This window comes from Mytilus galloprovincialis, chromosome 9, assembly GCF_965363235.1.
Source record: "Mytilus galloprovincialis chromosome 9, xbMytGall1.hap1.1, whole genome shotgun sequence".
Taxonomy (NCBI): Eukaryota; Metazoa; Mollusca; class Bivalvia; order Mytilida; family Mytilidae; genus Mytilus; species Mytilus galloprovincialis.
In genome coordinates this window covers 22710051-22730426 of record NC_134846.1, presented here as the reverse complement: position 1 = coordinate 22730426, position 20376 = coordinate 22710051, and the positions used below count along the sequence as shown (strand labels likewise).

Genomic DNA, 20376 nt, shown 5'->3' with positions numbered 1-20376 from the left:
TTTTTCGGGAAAGAAATTCTCTTGATTTTTCATTCATTTATATAATAACATTATTTAAAAAAAAACAATGAAAAAAACAAGGATTTTTATAAACGTTTCATCAAAAGGTTTTTTACTATATGTAATTAAATTATGGAAAGAAAGGTAAAGGTTAGCGGCAAAACACTAGAGGATTCCGATTATCCGACAAACAATCAAAACCAGAGAAGAAGTGAACCCCCAAAAACAAATTTTACTCGAATTCAAAGAAAAAGTAAGATGTTCCAATTTCCGAAATGATTGATTTTTATCTTTATTTGAAAAAAAAATGGCATTTGATCTTTAAAAACGTCCGCCAAAAAGAAATTGCCCCCTCTTTTCACTCCCTAAAAAACTGAACTTTCATGACCAGGCAATTCTCACCTTGCAGACCTGACACACACATATATTAGACTTCTCTCATAAAAGGTCGTAAAAAGACATTTCGAATAGTTCATTAACCTGTCCCCCCGAGACAACCATTAGCAGAATGTCGACGCTGACAAAAAAATCATTATCTTCACGAAAATTCTGACTTGCATATTTTACATTTCTCATCAATGTCGTTTTTATTGATCGAGGTTTAAAATATTTACACAGAAAGCCGTCATTAAACAGTTAAAAACTAAACGAATGCACAATGCACAATGATGAATGTAAAATGTAAATATAAATTTATCGCGTGATATGTGTCAGGTTTAATTTTTCCGCATTGTATGTGTTGTTACGTAAAAAGAACAGGATATTGATATGCAGACATGTTGAAGAGAGGTTAATGTAAGTATAAGTATTTACTCGTTTTATGCTTATTAAATAGATTAATTAATTAGCAAAACTCGAACGTATCTTTTTTTAGATGTTCAATTATATCTGTATATTATTTTGATGCAATATTTGGTTTGATGAAATATTTACAGCAAATAAAAGATTATTTCCGAAAATGCTGGATAAATTAAAAAAGGATTTTTTGAAATATGGAACAGAAATTTTTTTTTAGAAAAAAATCACACCATAGGTTGAAAGACACAACATTATGATTTACCGATAGTTTTTGGTTCAACGTCCAGTGGCAATTATTACAGAATATTAAGTAGAACAAATTAACAATATATGAAATAGGTAAATTTGTTAATTTGACTGTTATGTAGGACTAGAATTTTGACTGTAGGAAACAAACAGTTTTAAAGGGCAGTAGATAATTCATGTTTACCGATTTGACTCAAATTGTCATATTTTATTTATAACAATGTAAAACAGTTTTCCAAACTATCAAAGGTATAAAATAAACAAGTTACAGGACATTGTCTCAATAAGATGTAGCTTCGCTTCGAGTGAACTTTAGCCAAGACGCCATATAATTATCTATCGAGCTGACATTCTATGACCATATAAGCGATGTAAACATAAACATAGATATAAATAGATTTAGTCAACTCGTGCAATTGGATTTTTATCGGTCTGTTAAATTTTGTATTATAGATTAAAAATTCAAGTTTATCGTCGTTTTTACCTTTATAAGAATGATTTTTTGTGGATTGGATCAGTCAATCAAATTATTTACCTTTGTTTCACTTTCAATATTGAGGACATTCTTTTCCTTTAAATAACCGTACACGGACAATGCATGCGTTATATATCTATTTCTGCGGGGTTAAATTGGAGTTCACATGAATACGGATTTAATGAGTCGAATTATTCACTTGCAAGTGAATAATTCATTATCAATGTTTATTAGCTTAATTTGACAAATTTGAACTATTTAAAGCCCCAGTCCCACTAGACCACGATTGCACCACGCTCACCGCGATCTAAAATAAATTTAGATCGTGGTGAGGTCGCGGTATGAGCGGTATGAAAATGTAAATTTTCGTTGATTTCACTATGCTACGACGTCCTCATTTCGCTTCTACAACGATCCCGCTACGATTATACTACGTTCTCACCACGCTTATTCTGCGACCTCACCACGTTAATCAAGATCTTTCTACGCTCTTCACGTTCTCACTACGACCATACCACAAGTTATTCGATTGCAACATGATCTTACTGCGATTATACTAATAACACGTAACTACGATTATAAGTACGTTCATACTGCGATCTTATGTTACGTTCTCAGCAATAACGTCAACTCTGTGGTCCATATCAATACTGTTCAATTCCGTCTTTTTCTGACAGAGGGAGCAAAGTAACGAATCCTGATCAAGCAGAGATGTCGGACCGACCAATCCAACCTAAATTACAACCTTTGCTGGTCCATAAAGCTAAAAAAAAAAAACCGCTATTTTAGTGAACGATAGCAGATATGACACAGATTATAACAATTTATAAAAGTAAACCATTATAGACCAAGGTACGGCCTTCAACACGGAGCCTTGGCCCACACTGAACAACACGCTATAAAGGGCCCAAGAAATTTTAAGTGTAAAACCAATTAAACGGGAAAACCAACGGTCTAATCTGCATAAAAACGAAAAGCATGGTTGAGCCGTTAGAGCATATGGATAATTAAATTCAGACAAACAAAATCAAGAAAGCTGTTTCATATATTTTATGTGGAAATGACAATGAGATTGATAGTCGTAGTGTGAACGTAGTCAGGTCGTAAGAAGAGCGTGATGAGGACGGTAAGGGCGTGCTAAAATCGTACTATGGTCGCGAAGATCGTGGTATAGTCGTAGTGGAAGCGTATTTGGGTCGCTGTGAGATCGTAGCGCAATCTCTCCGAATAGAATCACGCTCTCACTTCCCTTTTACTATGACCTGATTTCGCCACGACCTCACCACGATTGTTTTGAACAAGTTCAAAGTTGGCCACGCTCTTCACGATCTTGAAGACCTCACCACGACCGTGATACGACCTTACTGCGATCTACACGATCGTACTACGATCATCATAATTTGCATTTTTTTCACAGATCGTAGTGCGATTGTGGCCTAGTGGGACTACGGTTTTATGCGGGGTTCACACATTGCCGATTATTACTCCCGTTTGAGATCAGACAGCGATACGACACGAAAAGTGAAAAAGTCGGATTAGTATCCTCAATTATCTGGAATGTCCTATTATTGTCTGAACGCAGTCGTTTTAGTTCGTAACAGATTCCTACTGGTCGGGAAGGGTCCGAATAGTTCGGCAAAGCACCCCGACAGTTAGGTGCGTCCCGTAACATTCGGGGAAACTCAGCCGATTTTGTCTAGTCGTATTACAATCGTGCCTATGTCGTGACAGATTCTGCTGTATCGGATCGAATTCCTAACAATGTTCTGTGTATTCGGGACGGTGTCCTGTGAAACGGGAATGATCTGGAGACATTTGTTCGAACGGATAACTTCCGTCAGCGTCGGTTCACTGTCTTGTCACTATCTGATCTCTGTCGGATTACATTCGGTTGAATCGGGACGCAGTCGTGACAGACTCGGTCGAATTTTACCTGGCGAAAGATACAAATCGGATTAGAAGCGGATTCAGAACGGGATTATCGGGATAAATTCGCTTGGAAACGGTTGAATATCGACGCTTCCTGAACAATATCTGATTGTTGTCGTGATTAAGTTTTTAAAGTTTGAATTTACATCCACGATTCATAGGATCTTGATCAGACTTTTGATAAATTTTAATCGGGAATGGTCCTGTCAAGGACGGCAGTAAAAATCGTGAATGTGTGACCCCAGCTTTAGCTGATAAAAGCAAATTATTATTTCACTATTTCACTTTCATTAATGATTGAACAAAAAAAAACATACTTTAGATTTTTTATATATCTCGATCGTAGCTAGTGCCCAAAAGTACAAAACTCCAGTAAAAATTCAAACAAGGGGAAAAACCATAAAACTTTACAAAAAAAAAAAATGATCGAGCACGCATACCAACAATGGAACGAATGGGGAAAAATCCACATATTCCTGACTTGGTGGTAACATTTCCGAAGAAAAACTTCCAACTTGTATAAGAGTTATTTAAAAATTTGTCATATTGACAACAATGTGTGAGCATCCCGAAGAGACATTTCGTGACAATAATTGGAATAAATCCTAGATAAACAATACACCTGACTTAAACAATTCAAACTAACATACACATTGATCAATCTGATAAAGGCGTAAACATACAATTTTATGTGATATACTTCTACACTTTAGTAATGTAACACCTATAATATTTGTTCTTCTATTAGAACATAACGTTGAAGTATATCACATTAAGTTTCGATTTAGGTTTTCATTATTTACAATGTATGGGAGGAAGTGTTTTTCATTGTTTGCAATATATGGGAGGAAGTGGTTTTCATTGTTTGCCCAGTAAAGGAGGAAGTGTTTTTCATTGTTTGCCCAGTAAAGGAGGATTTTTCATTGATTGCACAGTAAAGGAGGAAGTGTTTTTCATTGTATGCACAGTAAAGGAGGAAGTGTTTGTCATTGTTTGCACAGTAAAGGAGGAAGTGTTTTTCATTGATTGCAAAGTAAAAGAGGAAGTGTTTTTCATTGATTGCAAAGTAAAAGATGATTCCGAAGTGTTTTTCATTGTTTGCATAGTAAAGGAGGAAGTGTTTTCCTTTGTTTGCAAAGTAAAAGAGGAAGTGTTTTTCATTGTTTGCATAGTAAAGGAGGAAGTGTTTTCCTTTGTTTGCACAGTTACAAATGTAATGAGGAAGGGCTTTTTATTGTTTCCAATTGCAACAATTATTTGAGGCGGTCCGTTTATATTAGAGTCGCGAAATATTCCCAAAGGACATCAATCTCAAAAGTAGGAAATAAACTGTCAACCACATAAGGCAAATACCAGTATAACAGTTAGTTTTCTCGTTTGAATTGTTTTACATTGTCTTATCGGGGCCTTTTATAGCTGACTATGCGGTATGGGCTTTGCTCATTGTTGAAGGCCGTACGGTGACCTATAGTTGTTAATGTCTGTGCCATTTTGGTCTTTTGTGGATAGTTGTCTCAATCATACCACATCTTCTTTTTTATATAACAGATACAACATAGAAAACTAAAGACTAAGCAACTTATACGTCGTTTGTTGCAAGACAAAACGAATATCCCTTTCCAATATATACCTTTGTACCTTTTGTTTTCCAGTCGACCTGCCTTGCAGAATCTACATATTACCTTAATTGTTGATGTTTCTCGTCCTATAAACATGCATGGAATAATTACCACTACAAGTTAAGCAATCAATCAACATTAGTTCTGCTCTTGTTTGATGCCCCGTAAATATTTGCAAACATATCAAGTTATCATTATGGGAAATCTGACTTTTTATTATTTACATTTACATTTATCTTAGCTTTGTATGTTGCATTTATAAGGAATCGATATTGGAAAGTTGCTGGCTGTGCTAATTTATTATATGAATTTAAAAAAAGCGGAAGTCCATAAAATCTGACAAAGTAAATGCTCGACTACGTATAACAACAAGGGAACGAATGAAAAAAAATACCAACCCTTCATATTCCTGACTTGGTGCAGAAGTTTTCAGAGGAATAATGTATGTTAAACTTCCAACTTGTAAGACAGCTGTTTAAAGTTTCGTCATATTGACAACATTGTGTAAGCAACCCGAATAGATATTTTGTGACAATAATTGGGATTCAACAGCCAGTATTGTACACGTATAAACATACATCACAGGTAAACAACACACCTGACTTAAAACAATAAAAACTAACATACACATCAATCTGATAGAAGCGTAAACAAACAACTTTATGTGATATAGAATACGTGTTCTTCTGTGAGAACATAACTTGGAAGTATATCGCATGAAGTTTCGATTTAGGTTTTCATTGTTTGCACGGTAAAGGAGGAAGTGTTTTTCATTGTTTGCACAGTAAAGGAAGAAGTGTTTTTCATTGATTGCATAGTTAGGAGGAAGTGTTTTTCAATGTTTGCACTGTAAAGAAGGAAGTGTTTTTCATTGTTTGCGTATTAAAGGAGGAAGGTTTTTCATTGTTTGAACAGTAAAGGAGGAAGTGTTTTTCATTGATTGCACAGTAAAAGAGGAAGTGTTTTTCATTTTCATTGTTTGCTCAGTAAAGGAGGAAGTGTTTTCCTTTGTTTCCAATAATAATAATTATTTGAGGGGGTCCGTTTATATAAGAGTCCCGAAATATTCCGAAAGGACATTCAAACTCAAAAGTCGAAAATAAACTGTCAACAACATTAGGCAAACATCAGTACACCAGATACAACATAAAGCTAAAGACTAAGCAACTTATACGTAGCTTGTTGCAAGACAAAAAGAATATCCCTATCCAATATATACCTTTTGTTTTCCAGTAGACCTGCCTTGCAGAATCTACACATTGCCTTAATTGTTGACGTTTCTCGTTCTAAACATGCATGGAATACAGTTGTAATTACCACTACGAGTTTAGCAATCAATAAATAAAACTAGTTCTGCTATTGTTTGATGCTGCCCCGTAAATATTTGCAAACATGTCGAGTTATCATTAAGGGAAATCTGACTTTTTATGTTTTACATCACCATTTATCTCAGCTCTGTATATTGCATTTATAAGGAATCGATATTGGAAAGTTGCTGGCTGTGCTAATCTATTATATGAATTTACTCTATACTTGTAAGGGACGATTTCTCAAATGAGCCACTTTTGTTTAGATTAAAAACACTTTTCTGGCTGTCTTGTTAGATCTTCTTAACAGGGATTATTATAAGAGGACGCTGACCTTTTCAAAACTTCTTGGAAATGCATATAACTATACATTTGTTTATTAGATTGCCACAACAGTTAAGAAACTGAGATTCATTATACCTAGATAGAAGAAGATGTGGTATGAGTGCAAATGATATAAAAAAGAAGATGTGGTATGATTGCCAATGAGACAACTGTCCACAAGAGACCAAAATGACACAGACATTAACAACTATAGGTCACCGTACGACCTTCAACAATGAGCAAAGCCCATACCGCATAGTCAGCTATATAAGGCTCCGATATGAAAATGTAAAACAATTCAAACGAGAAAAACTAACGGCCTTATTTATATAAAAAAAGTGAACGAAAAACAAATATGTGAGTCAATTCTCCATCCAGGTCCCAATTTATAAAAGAAAACCATAACACCTGTTTATTTAGTTGTTTTATCATTGTTTTTGATTTCTGTTTATTAATTTAAAGTGAGTTGCAAGGCCCCCCCCCCCCCCCCCTCCAAAAAAAAAAAAAAATAACAACAAAAAGAAACAACAAAAATAATGATACATATATTCTTTGTTGTCTTTCGTTACTTTCTGATATTTAAGAGGCTCATAAAAGTTTTAAGCGATACACGACCGTGTCGAATATATAGCACCATGATTGTGAACTGAAATGAAATTAGAATAAATATATAAAATAAGTAAACCAATTTCAACATCAATTGAATATTCTCTCATTCAAATATTAATTGGATTTAGATAAATCCTATATATACATAAGGATTGTTCATTGTACATGTAGTTTATATTTACAGTTTGAAAAACAATGTTATGGCATATTCTAAATGTGAAAAATAAATAAATTAAGCTGACATTTCACCTATATGCAAGAATACATGGTATTACATAAAATCACCAGACATTACACATAATAACCAGGAATGTGTTTCGAAATACTAGAGTGCTATCAATAATTATTTGCCTTTACATTGGTAATGAAATTAATTGAATTTCAATAAAATATTACAAACTCGTATCCTCAGAGACACGTGATCAGAGGCTGGAATTTTGAATTACGTAATCGCGCTACGCTAAGTTTAAAATTGGTAGTTAAAACATGAATAAAATGAATCAATGATGACAAATAAATTCTGATACATGTGATACGTGCAACCAAGAAGTCAGCTACTTGCGGAAACTATACCGAACAAAGGGAAATCGAGGATTAAAACATTCCGATACGATAGTAAGACCAATTCTGTTTACTTGGGATGTATAAATACGCAGACACGTCCACGTTTAATATAACTTCATATTGCAGCTGGTAAGGTCAGTAATACTAAATAACAATGTAGATTAGGACTATAGCACCCTTAAAGAAGGCCGCCAGATGAAACACTGTGTTTTTTTTTTTTACTAAAATACATTAGTGGTCTTGTTTTCCTAGGTTCCAAATAACACATCGTTTTGATGCTGACTGTTTCCATTTCAGCGAGAACATTTTAAAAATACGATTCTGCGTTTAGGCGTAGAGTTTGTTTTTAGAAGATATGTCTATAATCCTTTTCAATAAACCTGTTACATTTGCAGCTGGACAAAGAACACAAGTCATTAAGTATCCGATCAAACTAACAATAAGAGCATTTTCCTCTTTTCTGCAAACACAGCTGCTGTGCTGCTTTTTAGCATTACAACTTGATTAGTCGTTAGTTTTCTATGTTGTGTCTTGTGTACTATGGTTTGTCTGTTTGTCTTTTTTTAAAGTCATATCGTTGTCAGTTTATTTTCAATCTATGAGTTCGAATGTCCCTCTGGTATCCTTCGCCCTTTATTAACACTTTTTACAATCTACACTGGACGAAGGTAAAGGGTGTTGCAAGTATGAACATTATCGTAAACTTCATATTAAGCTTTGCTAAGCTTTGCTGTTGATGACAAAGGTCAAGTCATTTTAAGTTCATTTATACTGGTTCACTACCCACTTACTGTACACGCAGGTCTATTAAAAACATATATCGTTTAAATTTTCAATTTAAATTGTACGTTTTATTCAACAATTATATTGTATATTAAAGAAGTATTTAGTTCTTATTTTATTTTTATTTATTCAATTTGATTATACTAGTAGCTATGAAATATCTCCCTAAATATGAGTCTAATTTCCATCGACTTTAAAAAGCTTTTAACTATGAAGTTCATTGATATATGATCTTGTTCTTTACAGAATATTATTGAATAGCTAACCAAAACATAGAAGAATGATAAATTTGATTTCCCCACTGTCGACAGTGTTTGCATTAACTTGATACATTAAACACAAAAATTGTCAAGAGCTAGCATAATTTTTATATGATTATGTCATCAGATTATTGATTCTTAAAGTTAATAGCTATTAATTCAAAGTTTGTAATAGGTTTTAGATTTAGGAATATTCTAGTTTGAGCGACAGAGACTCACTAAAATGACATTACTGACTGAAACAATCATCCGTTGTAGTAAAGTGTGTACCGATTATGTTATTTACAACGCAGCAGTAGGCTAAAAACCTGAATATAAAGAGCACAAGACGATAATAAAGAAGGCACACAATGATTTAAAAGATTAATCTATGTCATCTTTTAATCAACTTGAAATCGTGAATGAAATCTAGAGAGAATACCAAAATTATTAATACAATATTTTACATAAATAATAAAAATCATCAGCAAACAAATAATATCAAGACCCTGATCAATCTCCCATACAGACAGAGTTATCGTCCTTTCCTCCTCAATTTCCCATACAGACAGAGTTATCGTCCTTTCCTCCTCGATTGAGGAGGAAAGGACGATAACTCTGTCTGTATGGGAGATTGGATCCTGATATTTGGATACCATTAGACACAAACACATGCGACATGGTAGTAGGTCAGAGAAAAATCGCAATTTAGGATAGAATATATAACCTCAAATTGAAGTTTTAAACTTCTTGCTTGACTCTGCCCCGTACAAACTTTCAAATATATCGAAGTTTTTTTATTGGAAATCCGACTTTTTATGTTTTTCATCACCATTTACCTTAGCTCTGTATATTGCATTTATAAGGAATGGAAATTGGAAAGTTGCTTGCTGTGCTAATCTTTTATATGAATTTACTCGATACTTGAAAGGGAAGATTTTCCAAATGAAGCAACTTTTGTTAAAATTGAAAACACCTTTCTGCATGGCTTTCTTGTAAGCTCTTTTAAACAGTAGTTAAGAGGACGGCTACCTTTTCAAAATTTCTTAGAAATGCATATGATTATACATTTGTTTATCAGATTGACATTATAGTTAAGAAACTGAGATTTATTCTACCTAGCTATAAAAAAAATGTGGCATCAGTGCAAATGAGGCAACTCTCCATCCAGGTGATAATTTTAAAAGTAAACCATAACACCTGTCTATTTAGTTGTTGTATCATGTTTTTTTAAAAACAAATTATTAGTTAAAGTGAGATGAACATTTTTATTTAAAAGCAATGCACGACGTACCGTGTCGAATATGGAATAAAATTGAGAATGGAAATGGAGAATATGTCAAAGAGAAAACAACCCGACCAAAGAGCAGATAACAACCGAAGTGTGTCTTCCACGCAGCGAGAAAATCCCGTACCCGGAGGTGGTCCTCAGCTGGCCTCTAAATGAAAATGTGTACTATTTCAGTAAAAATGGACATCATACTAAACTCAAAACATATAAATGAAAATTTATATAAAAAAACATACAAGACTAACAAGATCTCCCGACTTGGGACAGGCGCAAAAATGCGGTCGGGCAAAACATGTTTTGAGAGCTTTCAACCCTCCACATAAACCACTAGCTTCATTGTGAACTTAAATGAATAAATAAGATAAATAAACCAATTTTAACATCAATAGAATATTCTTTGATTCAAATATTAGTTGTATTTAGATTAATCCTACATATAGGAGTGTTCATTGTACATGAAGTTTATATTTATGATGTGAAAAAATGTTATGACATTTTCAAAGTCTGAAAATTGTTAAGGTGATATTTCACCTATTATATACAAGTAGATACATAGTAATACAATAAACGAAATAGAAATTCCATCACATAAAATCACCAGAGGTTATAAATAATAACCTGGAATGTGTTTTCAAAGACAAGAGTGCTATCAATAATCATCTGTCTGCATTGATAATCAAATAAATTGTATTTCAATAAATTGTTTCAAACTCGTATCCCGAGAGATACATGACCAGAGGCTGGCATTTTTCAGTTACGTAATCGTGCTACGCTACGTTTACAATTTGTAGTTAAACCGTACGGTGACATATAGTTGTTAATGTCTGTGTCATTTTGGTCTTTTGTGGATAGTTGTCTCATTGGCAATCATACCACATCTTCTTTTTTATAAAACATGATAAAAATGAATCAATAATGACAAATAAATTCTAATACATGTGATACGTGCAACCAAGAAGTCATCTACTTACGGAAACTGTACCGAAAAAAGGGAAATCGAGGATTAAAAACATTCCGATACGATAGTAAAACCAATTCTGTTTATTTGGGATGTATAAATACGCAGACACGTCCACATTTAATATAACTTCGTATTGCAGCTGGTAAGGTCAGTAATACTAAATAACAATGTAGATTAGGACTATAGCACCCTTAAAGAAGGCCGCCAGATGAAACACTTAGTTTAGTGGTCCTGTTTTCCTAGGTTCAAAATAACACATCGTTTTGATGCTGACTGTTTCTTTTTCAGCAAGAACATTTTGAAAATACGATTCTGCGTTTAGACATAGAGTTTGTTTTTAAAACATATGTCTATAATCCTTTTCAATAAACCTGTAATATCTGCCGCTAGACAAAGAACACAAGTCATTAAGTATCCAGCGTTTACCTCTTTTCTGCAAACACAGCTGCTGTGCTGCTGTTTAGCATTACAAATTTAAAAGTCTTTAGTTTATTGATTCTTAAAGTTAATAGCTATTAATTCAAAGTTTGTAATAGGTTTAATATTTAGGAATATTCTAGCGTGAGCGACAGGGACTCGCTGAAATGACATTAATGGCCGAAATAGTCACTCGTTGCAGTAAATTTGGTATCGATTATGTTATTTACAACGAAGCAGTAAGCTAAACACTTAGATACTAATATAAAGGGCAAGAGGCGTTAATACAGAGGGCACAATACGATTAAAAAGATTAATGTATTTCATCTCTTAATCGACATGAAGTCGTAAGTAAAATCTACAGAGAACACCAAGGATTAATACAATATTTTAAATAAATAAAAAAAAATCACAAGACAAAACATTACAAGATTCCTGATATTTGGATACTATAAGACACAAACACATGCGACTTAGTAGTAGGTCAGAGAAATACCGCAATTTAGAATAAAATTAGTAACCTCAAATTGAAGTTTTAAACTTCTTGTTTGATGCTGCTCCTTAAAAAAATCAAACATATCGAGTGTTCTTTAAGGTAAATCTGCCTTTTTATGTTTTATATCACCATTAATCGTAGCTCTGTTTATTGCATTTATAAGGAATCGATATTGGAAAGTTGCTTGCTGTGCTAATCTTTTATATGAACTTACTCGATACTTCCAAGAAACTGAGATTCATTGTACCTAGATATAAAAAGATGTGGTATCAGTGCAAATATATGCGACAACTCTCAATCCAGGTGACAATTTATAAAAGTAAACCATAATACCTGTCTATTTAGTTGTTGTATCATTGTTTTTGATTTTTTATTATTAGTTAAAGTGAGTTGCAAGTTTTTTTTTTAAAGCAATGCACGACGTAACGTGTCGAATTTTCCTCTTTTCTGCAAACACAGCTGCTGTGCTGCTTTTTAGCATTACAACATGTACAACTTGATTTGTCGTTAGTTTTCTATGTTGTGTCTTGTGTACTATGGTTTGTCTGGTTTTTTTTTTTATTCATATCGTTGCCAGTTTATTTTCAATCTACGAGTTCGAATGTCCCTCTGGTATCCTTCGCCCTTTATTAACACTTTTTACAATCTACACTGGACGAAGGGTATTGCAAGTATAAACATTATCGTAAACTTCTTATTAAGCTTTGCTAAGCTTTGCTGTTGATGACAAAGGTCAAGTCATTTTAAGTTCATTTATACTGGATTACTACCCACTTACTGTACACGCAGGTGTATTAAAACCATATACATGTAGCGTTTAAATTTTCAATTTGCATTGTACGTTTTATTCAACAATTATATTGTATATTAGTTTTTATTTCATTTTTATTTATTCAATTTGATTATACTACATTTGTACTAGTAGCTATGAAATATCTCCCTAAATGTGAGTCTAATTTCCATCGACTTTAAAAAGCCATATAACTATGCAGTACATGTTGATATATGATCTTGTTCTTTACAGAATATTTTTGAATAGCTAACATTTGATTTTCCCCACTGTCGACAGTGTTTGCATTAACTTGATACATTAAACACAAAAATTGTCAAGAGCTAGCATAATTTTTATATGATTATGTCATCAGATTATTGATTCTTAAAGTTAATAGCTATTAATTCAAAGTTTGTAATAGGTTTTAGATTTAGGAATATTCTAGCTTGAGCGAGAGAGACTCACTGAAATGACATTGCTGGCCGAAATAATCATCCGTTGCAGTAAAGTTGGTACCGATTATGTAATTATCAACGAAGCAGTAGTCTAAAAACTTAAATACCAGTATAAGGGACACCAGGCGTTTATACAGAGGGCACACGACGATTAAAAATATTATGAAAAGAAGATGTGGTATGATTGCCAATGAGACAGCTCTCCACAAGAGACCAATTGACACAGAAATTAACAACTATGGGTCACTATACGGCCTTCAATAATGCGTAAAGCCCATACCGTATAGTCAGCTATGAAAGGCATCGAAAGGACAATGTAAAACAATTCAAACGAGCAACCTAACCGGCCTATTTTTTGTACAAAAAATGAACGAAAAACAAATATGTACAAATGTAAGACATAAACAAACGACAACCACTGAATTATAGGTTTGTGACTTTGGACAGGCACATACACAGAATGTGGCGGGGTAAACATGTTAGCGGGATCACAACCCTCCTCTAACCTGGGACAGCGTAGTAACAATACAATAAAAGAACGAACTATAAAAATCATTTGAAACAGGCTTAACTCATCAGATGGATAACAATACAAATACTACAAATACAAGTTAATCTATTTTATCTCTTAATCGACTTGAAGTCGTAAATAATATCTACACCAACACCAAAGTTCCATATAATATGATAAATACATAGCAAAGAGAAAACAAATAATGACAAAATTCGGGCTATATGGATACTATTAAACACATACACATGCGACTTAGTATAGTACATTTACGAGTTCAGAGAAAAAATGTAATTTAGAATAAAATTAGTAATCTCTAATTAAAGTTTTAAATTTCTTGTGATCATTTTTTAAACATCTGTTTTTTTTTTTGTAAATTAAAAAAAGGATAATTGATTTATCAACAAATGGTATAATATGTAATATAATATAGCATAGCATCATTCAGTATTTCTGAAACTTGTATGGTATTGCCCTTTTCCTTCATCCATCGATGTTGAATTGACGACATGACTGATTGAATGTCAGCCGCTTATTTAGTAAATAAGTACTTTGAACTTGTGCTTTTGTTATATAATCATATATCTAATAGATCACGTGGGAATTCATTCCATTCCGTTGTCAGGTATATTTGATGAGTCTTTTTACATCACTTGGTCGATGCTAATGTGCGTTGACGTTTTATTCCCAAAGGTAATCTTTCTTTTTGCAGTTGAATTGCATGTATTTACCACATCTTCAATACCACTGTGAGTGACAATAAGACTCTCCATAAATCAATTGCTTCAGCACTAGTATGTTTCATTTATGCATTTTATATTGCGTATCTGTATGTATTGGCGCTTCGATTAAAGCTACTTTTTATTTGCTATTCAGTTAACCGATATAATTTCTCGCGGACTGTCAGTTCTCAAGGTTAATTATCTTTCAACCACTTCTGCGGAAAATGCCAGCACTAAATCAGGAATACCCGAGCATTTGGTTTTGTCAGTTTTATAGACTGTTCCTTTTTAAATTTATTTATGAGTTTGATAATTTTGTTATAACATTACTTCTTCACCAATCATCGTAATCTAATTAAAAGACAATTCCCAACTGTCCAACGTCAAAGTTGAACTTGCATTTATCATGTTCATATATATTACATTTCTATTCAATTATAGAATTGTAAATTATTACTTTTTTCACAAAAAAGACATTATTTTAAATTTGATTTGATTTGTTTAAAGATGGTAGAATTGGAAAGTGGGTGTACTTTGAGAATGAATTTATTGTTTGAAAGATATTTGAAATAATGATTCATTCATTAGGGAACGAGCTGAAGTCTTCCTGTTTAAAATGATCCAGGGTATTTTGAAATGGAACATGTATTGAATTCTTTTTAACGCGTGCCACGAGTTGTTCATATAACACTATAAACCGAAGTGAATGTATGTGTTTATGGGGCATTTTTTTGATTACACATCAAAACCCCATTAGACAATTCACATTATAATACATGTATGTTGAAAAACGGCAATAATGAAGGTAGCACTAATACTATCATTTCGATACGCAAAGTTTCCTTCTTTCTTAAGTATGCATACATCACTGGGTTTTACTGACCCCTTTTTGCTGATGTCAACCTCTTATGAAACATACATAATCAGTGAACCACAGAAGCTTATGGTATCAAAATTTTAAACGGAACATGTACTGTAAATTTTTAAAGCTACTTATTTGCAAATATACACATGTACATGCCATCTTCATTTCCTCTTTACAGAACTCAACATAATTCATTCTTATGTTTTTTTTAGGACACGTTAAAGAATATTTGTATCCTTGATTGCAAAAGATATAACTATGAGTGAAGGAGAAAATACGGAGAAAAAGCTAGTTTGCCTATCTAAATTTATTTCCCAGTCAAATGCAGAAATTGATATCCATGGGATCTGTGTAGCAGACGATAACCACGTGCTTGTCAGTGACGTCAACAATAAACGCATATTGAGGTATGACGAGTCAGGAGAGTTTCAGAATAGTTTTCATTTTAGTATGATTCCAAGAGATATTACCGTAATACCAGGGAAAAACCAAGTCGCAGTTACCCTTCAGGAGTCAAGGTTTAGTTGTAAACCTGGATGTATCGCCTTATTGGACAGCGAACAATTAAAACTAATCAGCCAAAATGAAATCAAATGTACGCCATTCGGAATAGTTTGGTATGAAAATTTACTTGCCGTCGGAAGTTGGAATACCGTCCAGTTTTATGATTTGGATTTTGCCTTTGTCAGAAGTATAGAATTGCCAGAAGATAAAATTCCTGTAAAATTTATTAAAAGAGGTCCTGGCGAAACTTTGTTTTATTCAACGTCGACTGCCAACTGTCTATCCAGTGATGGACTCAATATTTTTAGTTTTCCTGTCGAGAATGGTATTCCAAGAGGTCTATGTGTAGATAAAGATAAAATCTTGTACTTTTCCTGTTGTAGCGGTACTATTGTAGGTATATCAGATAAAGGTCAACTCATCGGTACTTTACTCACAGGGGATCAAGGTTTAGGTCGAATAGGTTCCCTGTGTTTCAACAAAGATTATACTAAACTTTACGTTACAAGTGATGATGGATCATCTCTGTCTGTTTTGAATTTTTAAAAAGATTAAATGATGAAAAAGTTATAAAGAGAACTTTTAAGAATAGTGTTGTTTATATTTCATTACTACAAGGAAAAATAAAAGATGACAAGAATATTGATGAACCAGTACTATGGCAATGTACAATATAAACTATGAAATCGAGTCCAAAAATAAAAAAATCGACATCTACATGTAGCTCCATTTGTTATGATGTAAGTACAATCATAAACAGAACTGTGCTGCAACCAATGGAATATTTGTTCCCATACACAACAGCGTGAAAATTAGACTGTCATACATAATAAACACAATCATTTTCATTGAAAAGCCGATAGCACATTTTTTAAACTGTACGGGGAACCGTCAATTTATTGTGTTTACTTTATAGGATGCATGCTTTACTGTCGGGTCGTTGATGGAGTAATCAAACATCTAATTGCGTACAAACAGTTAATAAGTGTTTTGTTTCTTCTGATGAATAATACAATTTGTGGCTAAACAGATCTTTTATGAATTATATATATATTTATCAAATTACCTTATGCATACAACTAATAAAAGTATCTTTCCGACAGTGTTTGCAATTTGTTATATTGATACCTAACAATAAACTCTGATCATAGACGATATTTACTTGATACACAACCATTATCATAAAACTTGCCATACGACCTTAAAAAGAGAAACTTATACATGTTATAGAAAAAGCTGACTTTCTCAAGCGGCGATTATGAAGTTCTGCATTAACGTTCATAAATGAACAGCACTAATTATACAAGGTCAAATTGTAAAAAAAAACTATATTATGGAAAAAGAACATAAAAATGAGGCGACAGTAGATGACTGATGTTCCAATCTCGTAAATTGATTGTTAATTTCTGTGTTATTTGGTTTCTTGTGGAGAGTTGTCTCATTAGCAATTATACCACATCTTCTTTTTATATAGACATAGTAGGTAAAAAGTCAAAAATAGGGGGTAGAGCAGTCAACATTGTGTTTTAATCTTAGTTATTATAAAACAAAAACAAAATGTATCAACAAAAAAAATCAAAAAGGCATATAGACAAAGATCATAAGCAAACACGAAAATATGAATACCACAATTAAGGAATGACTGTAATATTTTTTCTGTCTATGAAGAAATAACATAAAAAATTGGTGCACACTGAATAACGCGCGTAACGGGTTATTTAACAGTGTGCACCACATTTTTTATGTTATTTCGAATAGACAGAAAAAATATTACAGTCATTTCTTATAATTTAATTCTAAATTCCATTTTAAACCGTAGAAAACCATGAAAAAACGTTGATGACGTCACGGTCACATGACTAAATTATGTCTATGGGCTCATAACAAAATAACGTAAGCCAATCAGAAGACGCGTTACATCCAAAATTAAATTATTATACCATAACACATAAATAATACAATGGCGGGATGAATAAGTACCGAGACAAAATATGGTTATTACAACAAATAATTTACAATGAACGCTATACGACGTTATTAAGATGATAAACAAACTTACTCTTAGTCAAACTAATACAATATAAAATTGAAAATGAAAATGGTGAATGTTTCAAAGAGACAACAACCCGACCAAAAGAGCAGACAACAACCGGACCAAAAGAGCAGACAGCAACCGAATATATAATATAGAATATTGAATAGACACAATGGGTAAAATGTCAGACCAAACGACTATATAGATCTAAGGATTGAAAATCTCGAAAACATGCCACTATTGAGTTAAGACAACAACAAATCGTATCGGGTAACCATTTCATTCAATTGTGTCATTTCAGATTTTTTAACGAAAATCACAAAGAGTTCTGCGTTGTTTATTTATCAAGGGTCACAATTAATAAATGTCGGCGGCAACAAAACCCAAACATTTGGCAGACAATGTTTCGATCAATAATCACTGGAAGAAACACTTTTTTGCCGATTAATATAATATACATTATAGATTCGATGAAAGTGAATAAGAAACGTGCTCTGGTGACTAACTATTATATACATGCATTATAATTCAATAATTTCCTCTACATTGTACATGTTACTAGAAACTTGTTTCATAAATTTTAAACAATTTGGTTTAATTTTCTACTAATCTTTTTTCGGTATAAATAACACGAAATATAAATAAAAATTATAAATAATTATATTACTTAATAATTCTTCCGGGTTATTCATAAATTGTAAATATAGTATGCAAAAAATTTAATTCGCATAAAAAGGTTTACCGAGGCATACGATCGTGCTTCTTGTGTTTCATGTTTACATCCTGTTTATCAGTTTTGTAATTTCCCTTCGTACAACAGGAATATTTTCATTTTTGTCATAATAAAATTGTCATAGAGTGTAGAATTTCTTTTTATCCAGCATTTCTCCTGAATAATGTTGCAAGAAAACTATTAAACCTGATTAATTCTTCTTCTAATGTAACTGCTGACAATCTATTTAATCGAGCATATTGTTAATTATTAAATTAGCATAGAACACCATATAGTAATGCCAATGTCGTTAAACGGTTAATCGAGGGCTTAGACGTTGATCTTCGTTTGCATGATGTTGCATAAGAGAGAAAAAAATAGTTAAAAGGTTTAAAAAAATTATTGTAGAATCTCAATGTTATCCTATTCATGATATGGCTTTTGCACATACTATATGATTATTTACTATTAGTTACTAGTTGCTAATAATAACAGAAAATTCAAGAGTAAGTTGTGTACGTTGTTTGTCTTTTCTGTATAAAACTGCATTGGAAAACAGAGACTCATTCAAATCTTAACATACTTTACGAAGATTTGCAAAAAAGGATAGGAACGGAAATAAACGACGAAATATGCAGTAAAACATAACGAGAGTACTGGAAAACTTTACGTTTGGCATATCGATTCTTATATTTTAGCAAATAACAATACGATTTCTGAAAATTACATAACATACATATTATCTTTAGATGAGAAGAATATGTTTACCTCAGTGCACTGACAATTTGTAAGCAAACGATCGACATTTTAGTTTTTTCCCTGTTTGATTAAATCTGTCAATAATACAAAATGTCATATATGAATTGCATTAACAACTCTTCATTTCAATTAAATCTAGTTTTCGTATGTACGAAATATTTTTAAAAGTAATAAGTTCATTGGTTGATTGATTGATTGTTGATTGCTTAACTTCCAGTGACAAATTCTTTTCATTGGAAAATTATTGCTAAAATATTAAGGATGATACTACAGGTTAAATTTAATTTTAATTTTTTAGCTACCCTCTTTGTTTTTTTTTCCATTTAAACAATCACCATCTCAAATGTAGAGTTACATATTGCATTTTACGTTTAAATCTTCGTTATCACGCAGAAGTGGCGTACTTATCAGTAAATCTATGATTTGAAAAGTGACTTTTGAAAAGGATATTTCTTTGAGCGAATATGGTTTGTGAGAGGATGTTTTTATTTAGATTTTATCCATGATTCAGATTTAATATTAGGCCGAATTGTTCTCCAACTCCTTGCATAACACCGGTTTGTTGAGTTGATACATTATTTGAAGTATATGTCATACATTTAACATTAACGTAGATGATATAGCTTTGCTTTGTAGAGATGCAGATGGAGGAGCTGCTAGTATAGGCAGCTTTACAGGATAAACAATTCCATCTCCCACATGGTTTGATAGCAATCAGGAGGCGGAGTAAATTGTTTTTGTTTTTTTTTTTTTATTATGGCTGGTTTTCGAAGGTTTTTCAGGGTTTTCTGATGTTCACACGGCTAGTAGTGAGGAAAATAACGTTAAAAATTAGGGTAATTCTCTATCATTTTCCAATGCTTTCAAACGATGAATGACACATTGTGCTGGGTGATAGATCTGATCACGAGAGATCTGTTTGATCCTCCAGGAATGTTTGCTGTCAATTCTTTCCTTTTATTGAAGCTGTTTCTATAATGCTG

The 20376-nt window shown here is 32.7% G+C and overlaps 1 long non-coding RNA gene across 1 annotated transcript; it reads left to right on the top strand.

Annotated features, from left to right (window-relative positions):
• Positions 1 to 459: 459 nt before the first annotated feature.
• On the top strand, positions 460 to 16989 carry LOC143044639 (uncharacterized). Its single transcript, XR_012968743.1, has 2 exons — positions 460 to 795; positions 15596 to 16989. It is a non-coding gene; the product is annotated as an uncharacterized LOC143044639 (long non-coding RNA).
• The last annotated feature ends 3387 nt before the right edge of the window (positions 16990 to 20376 follow it).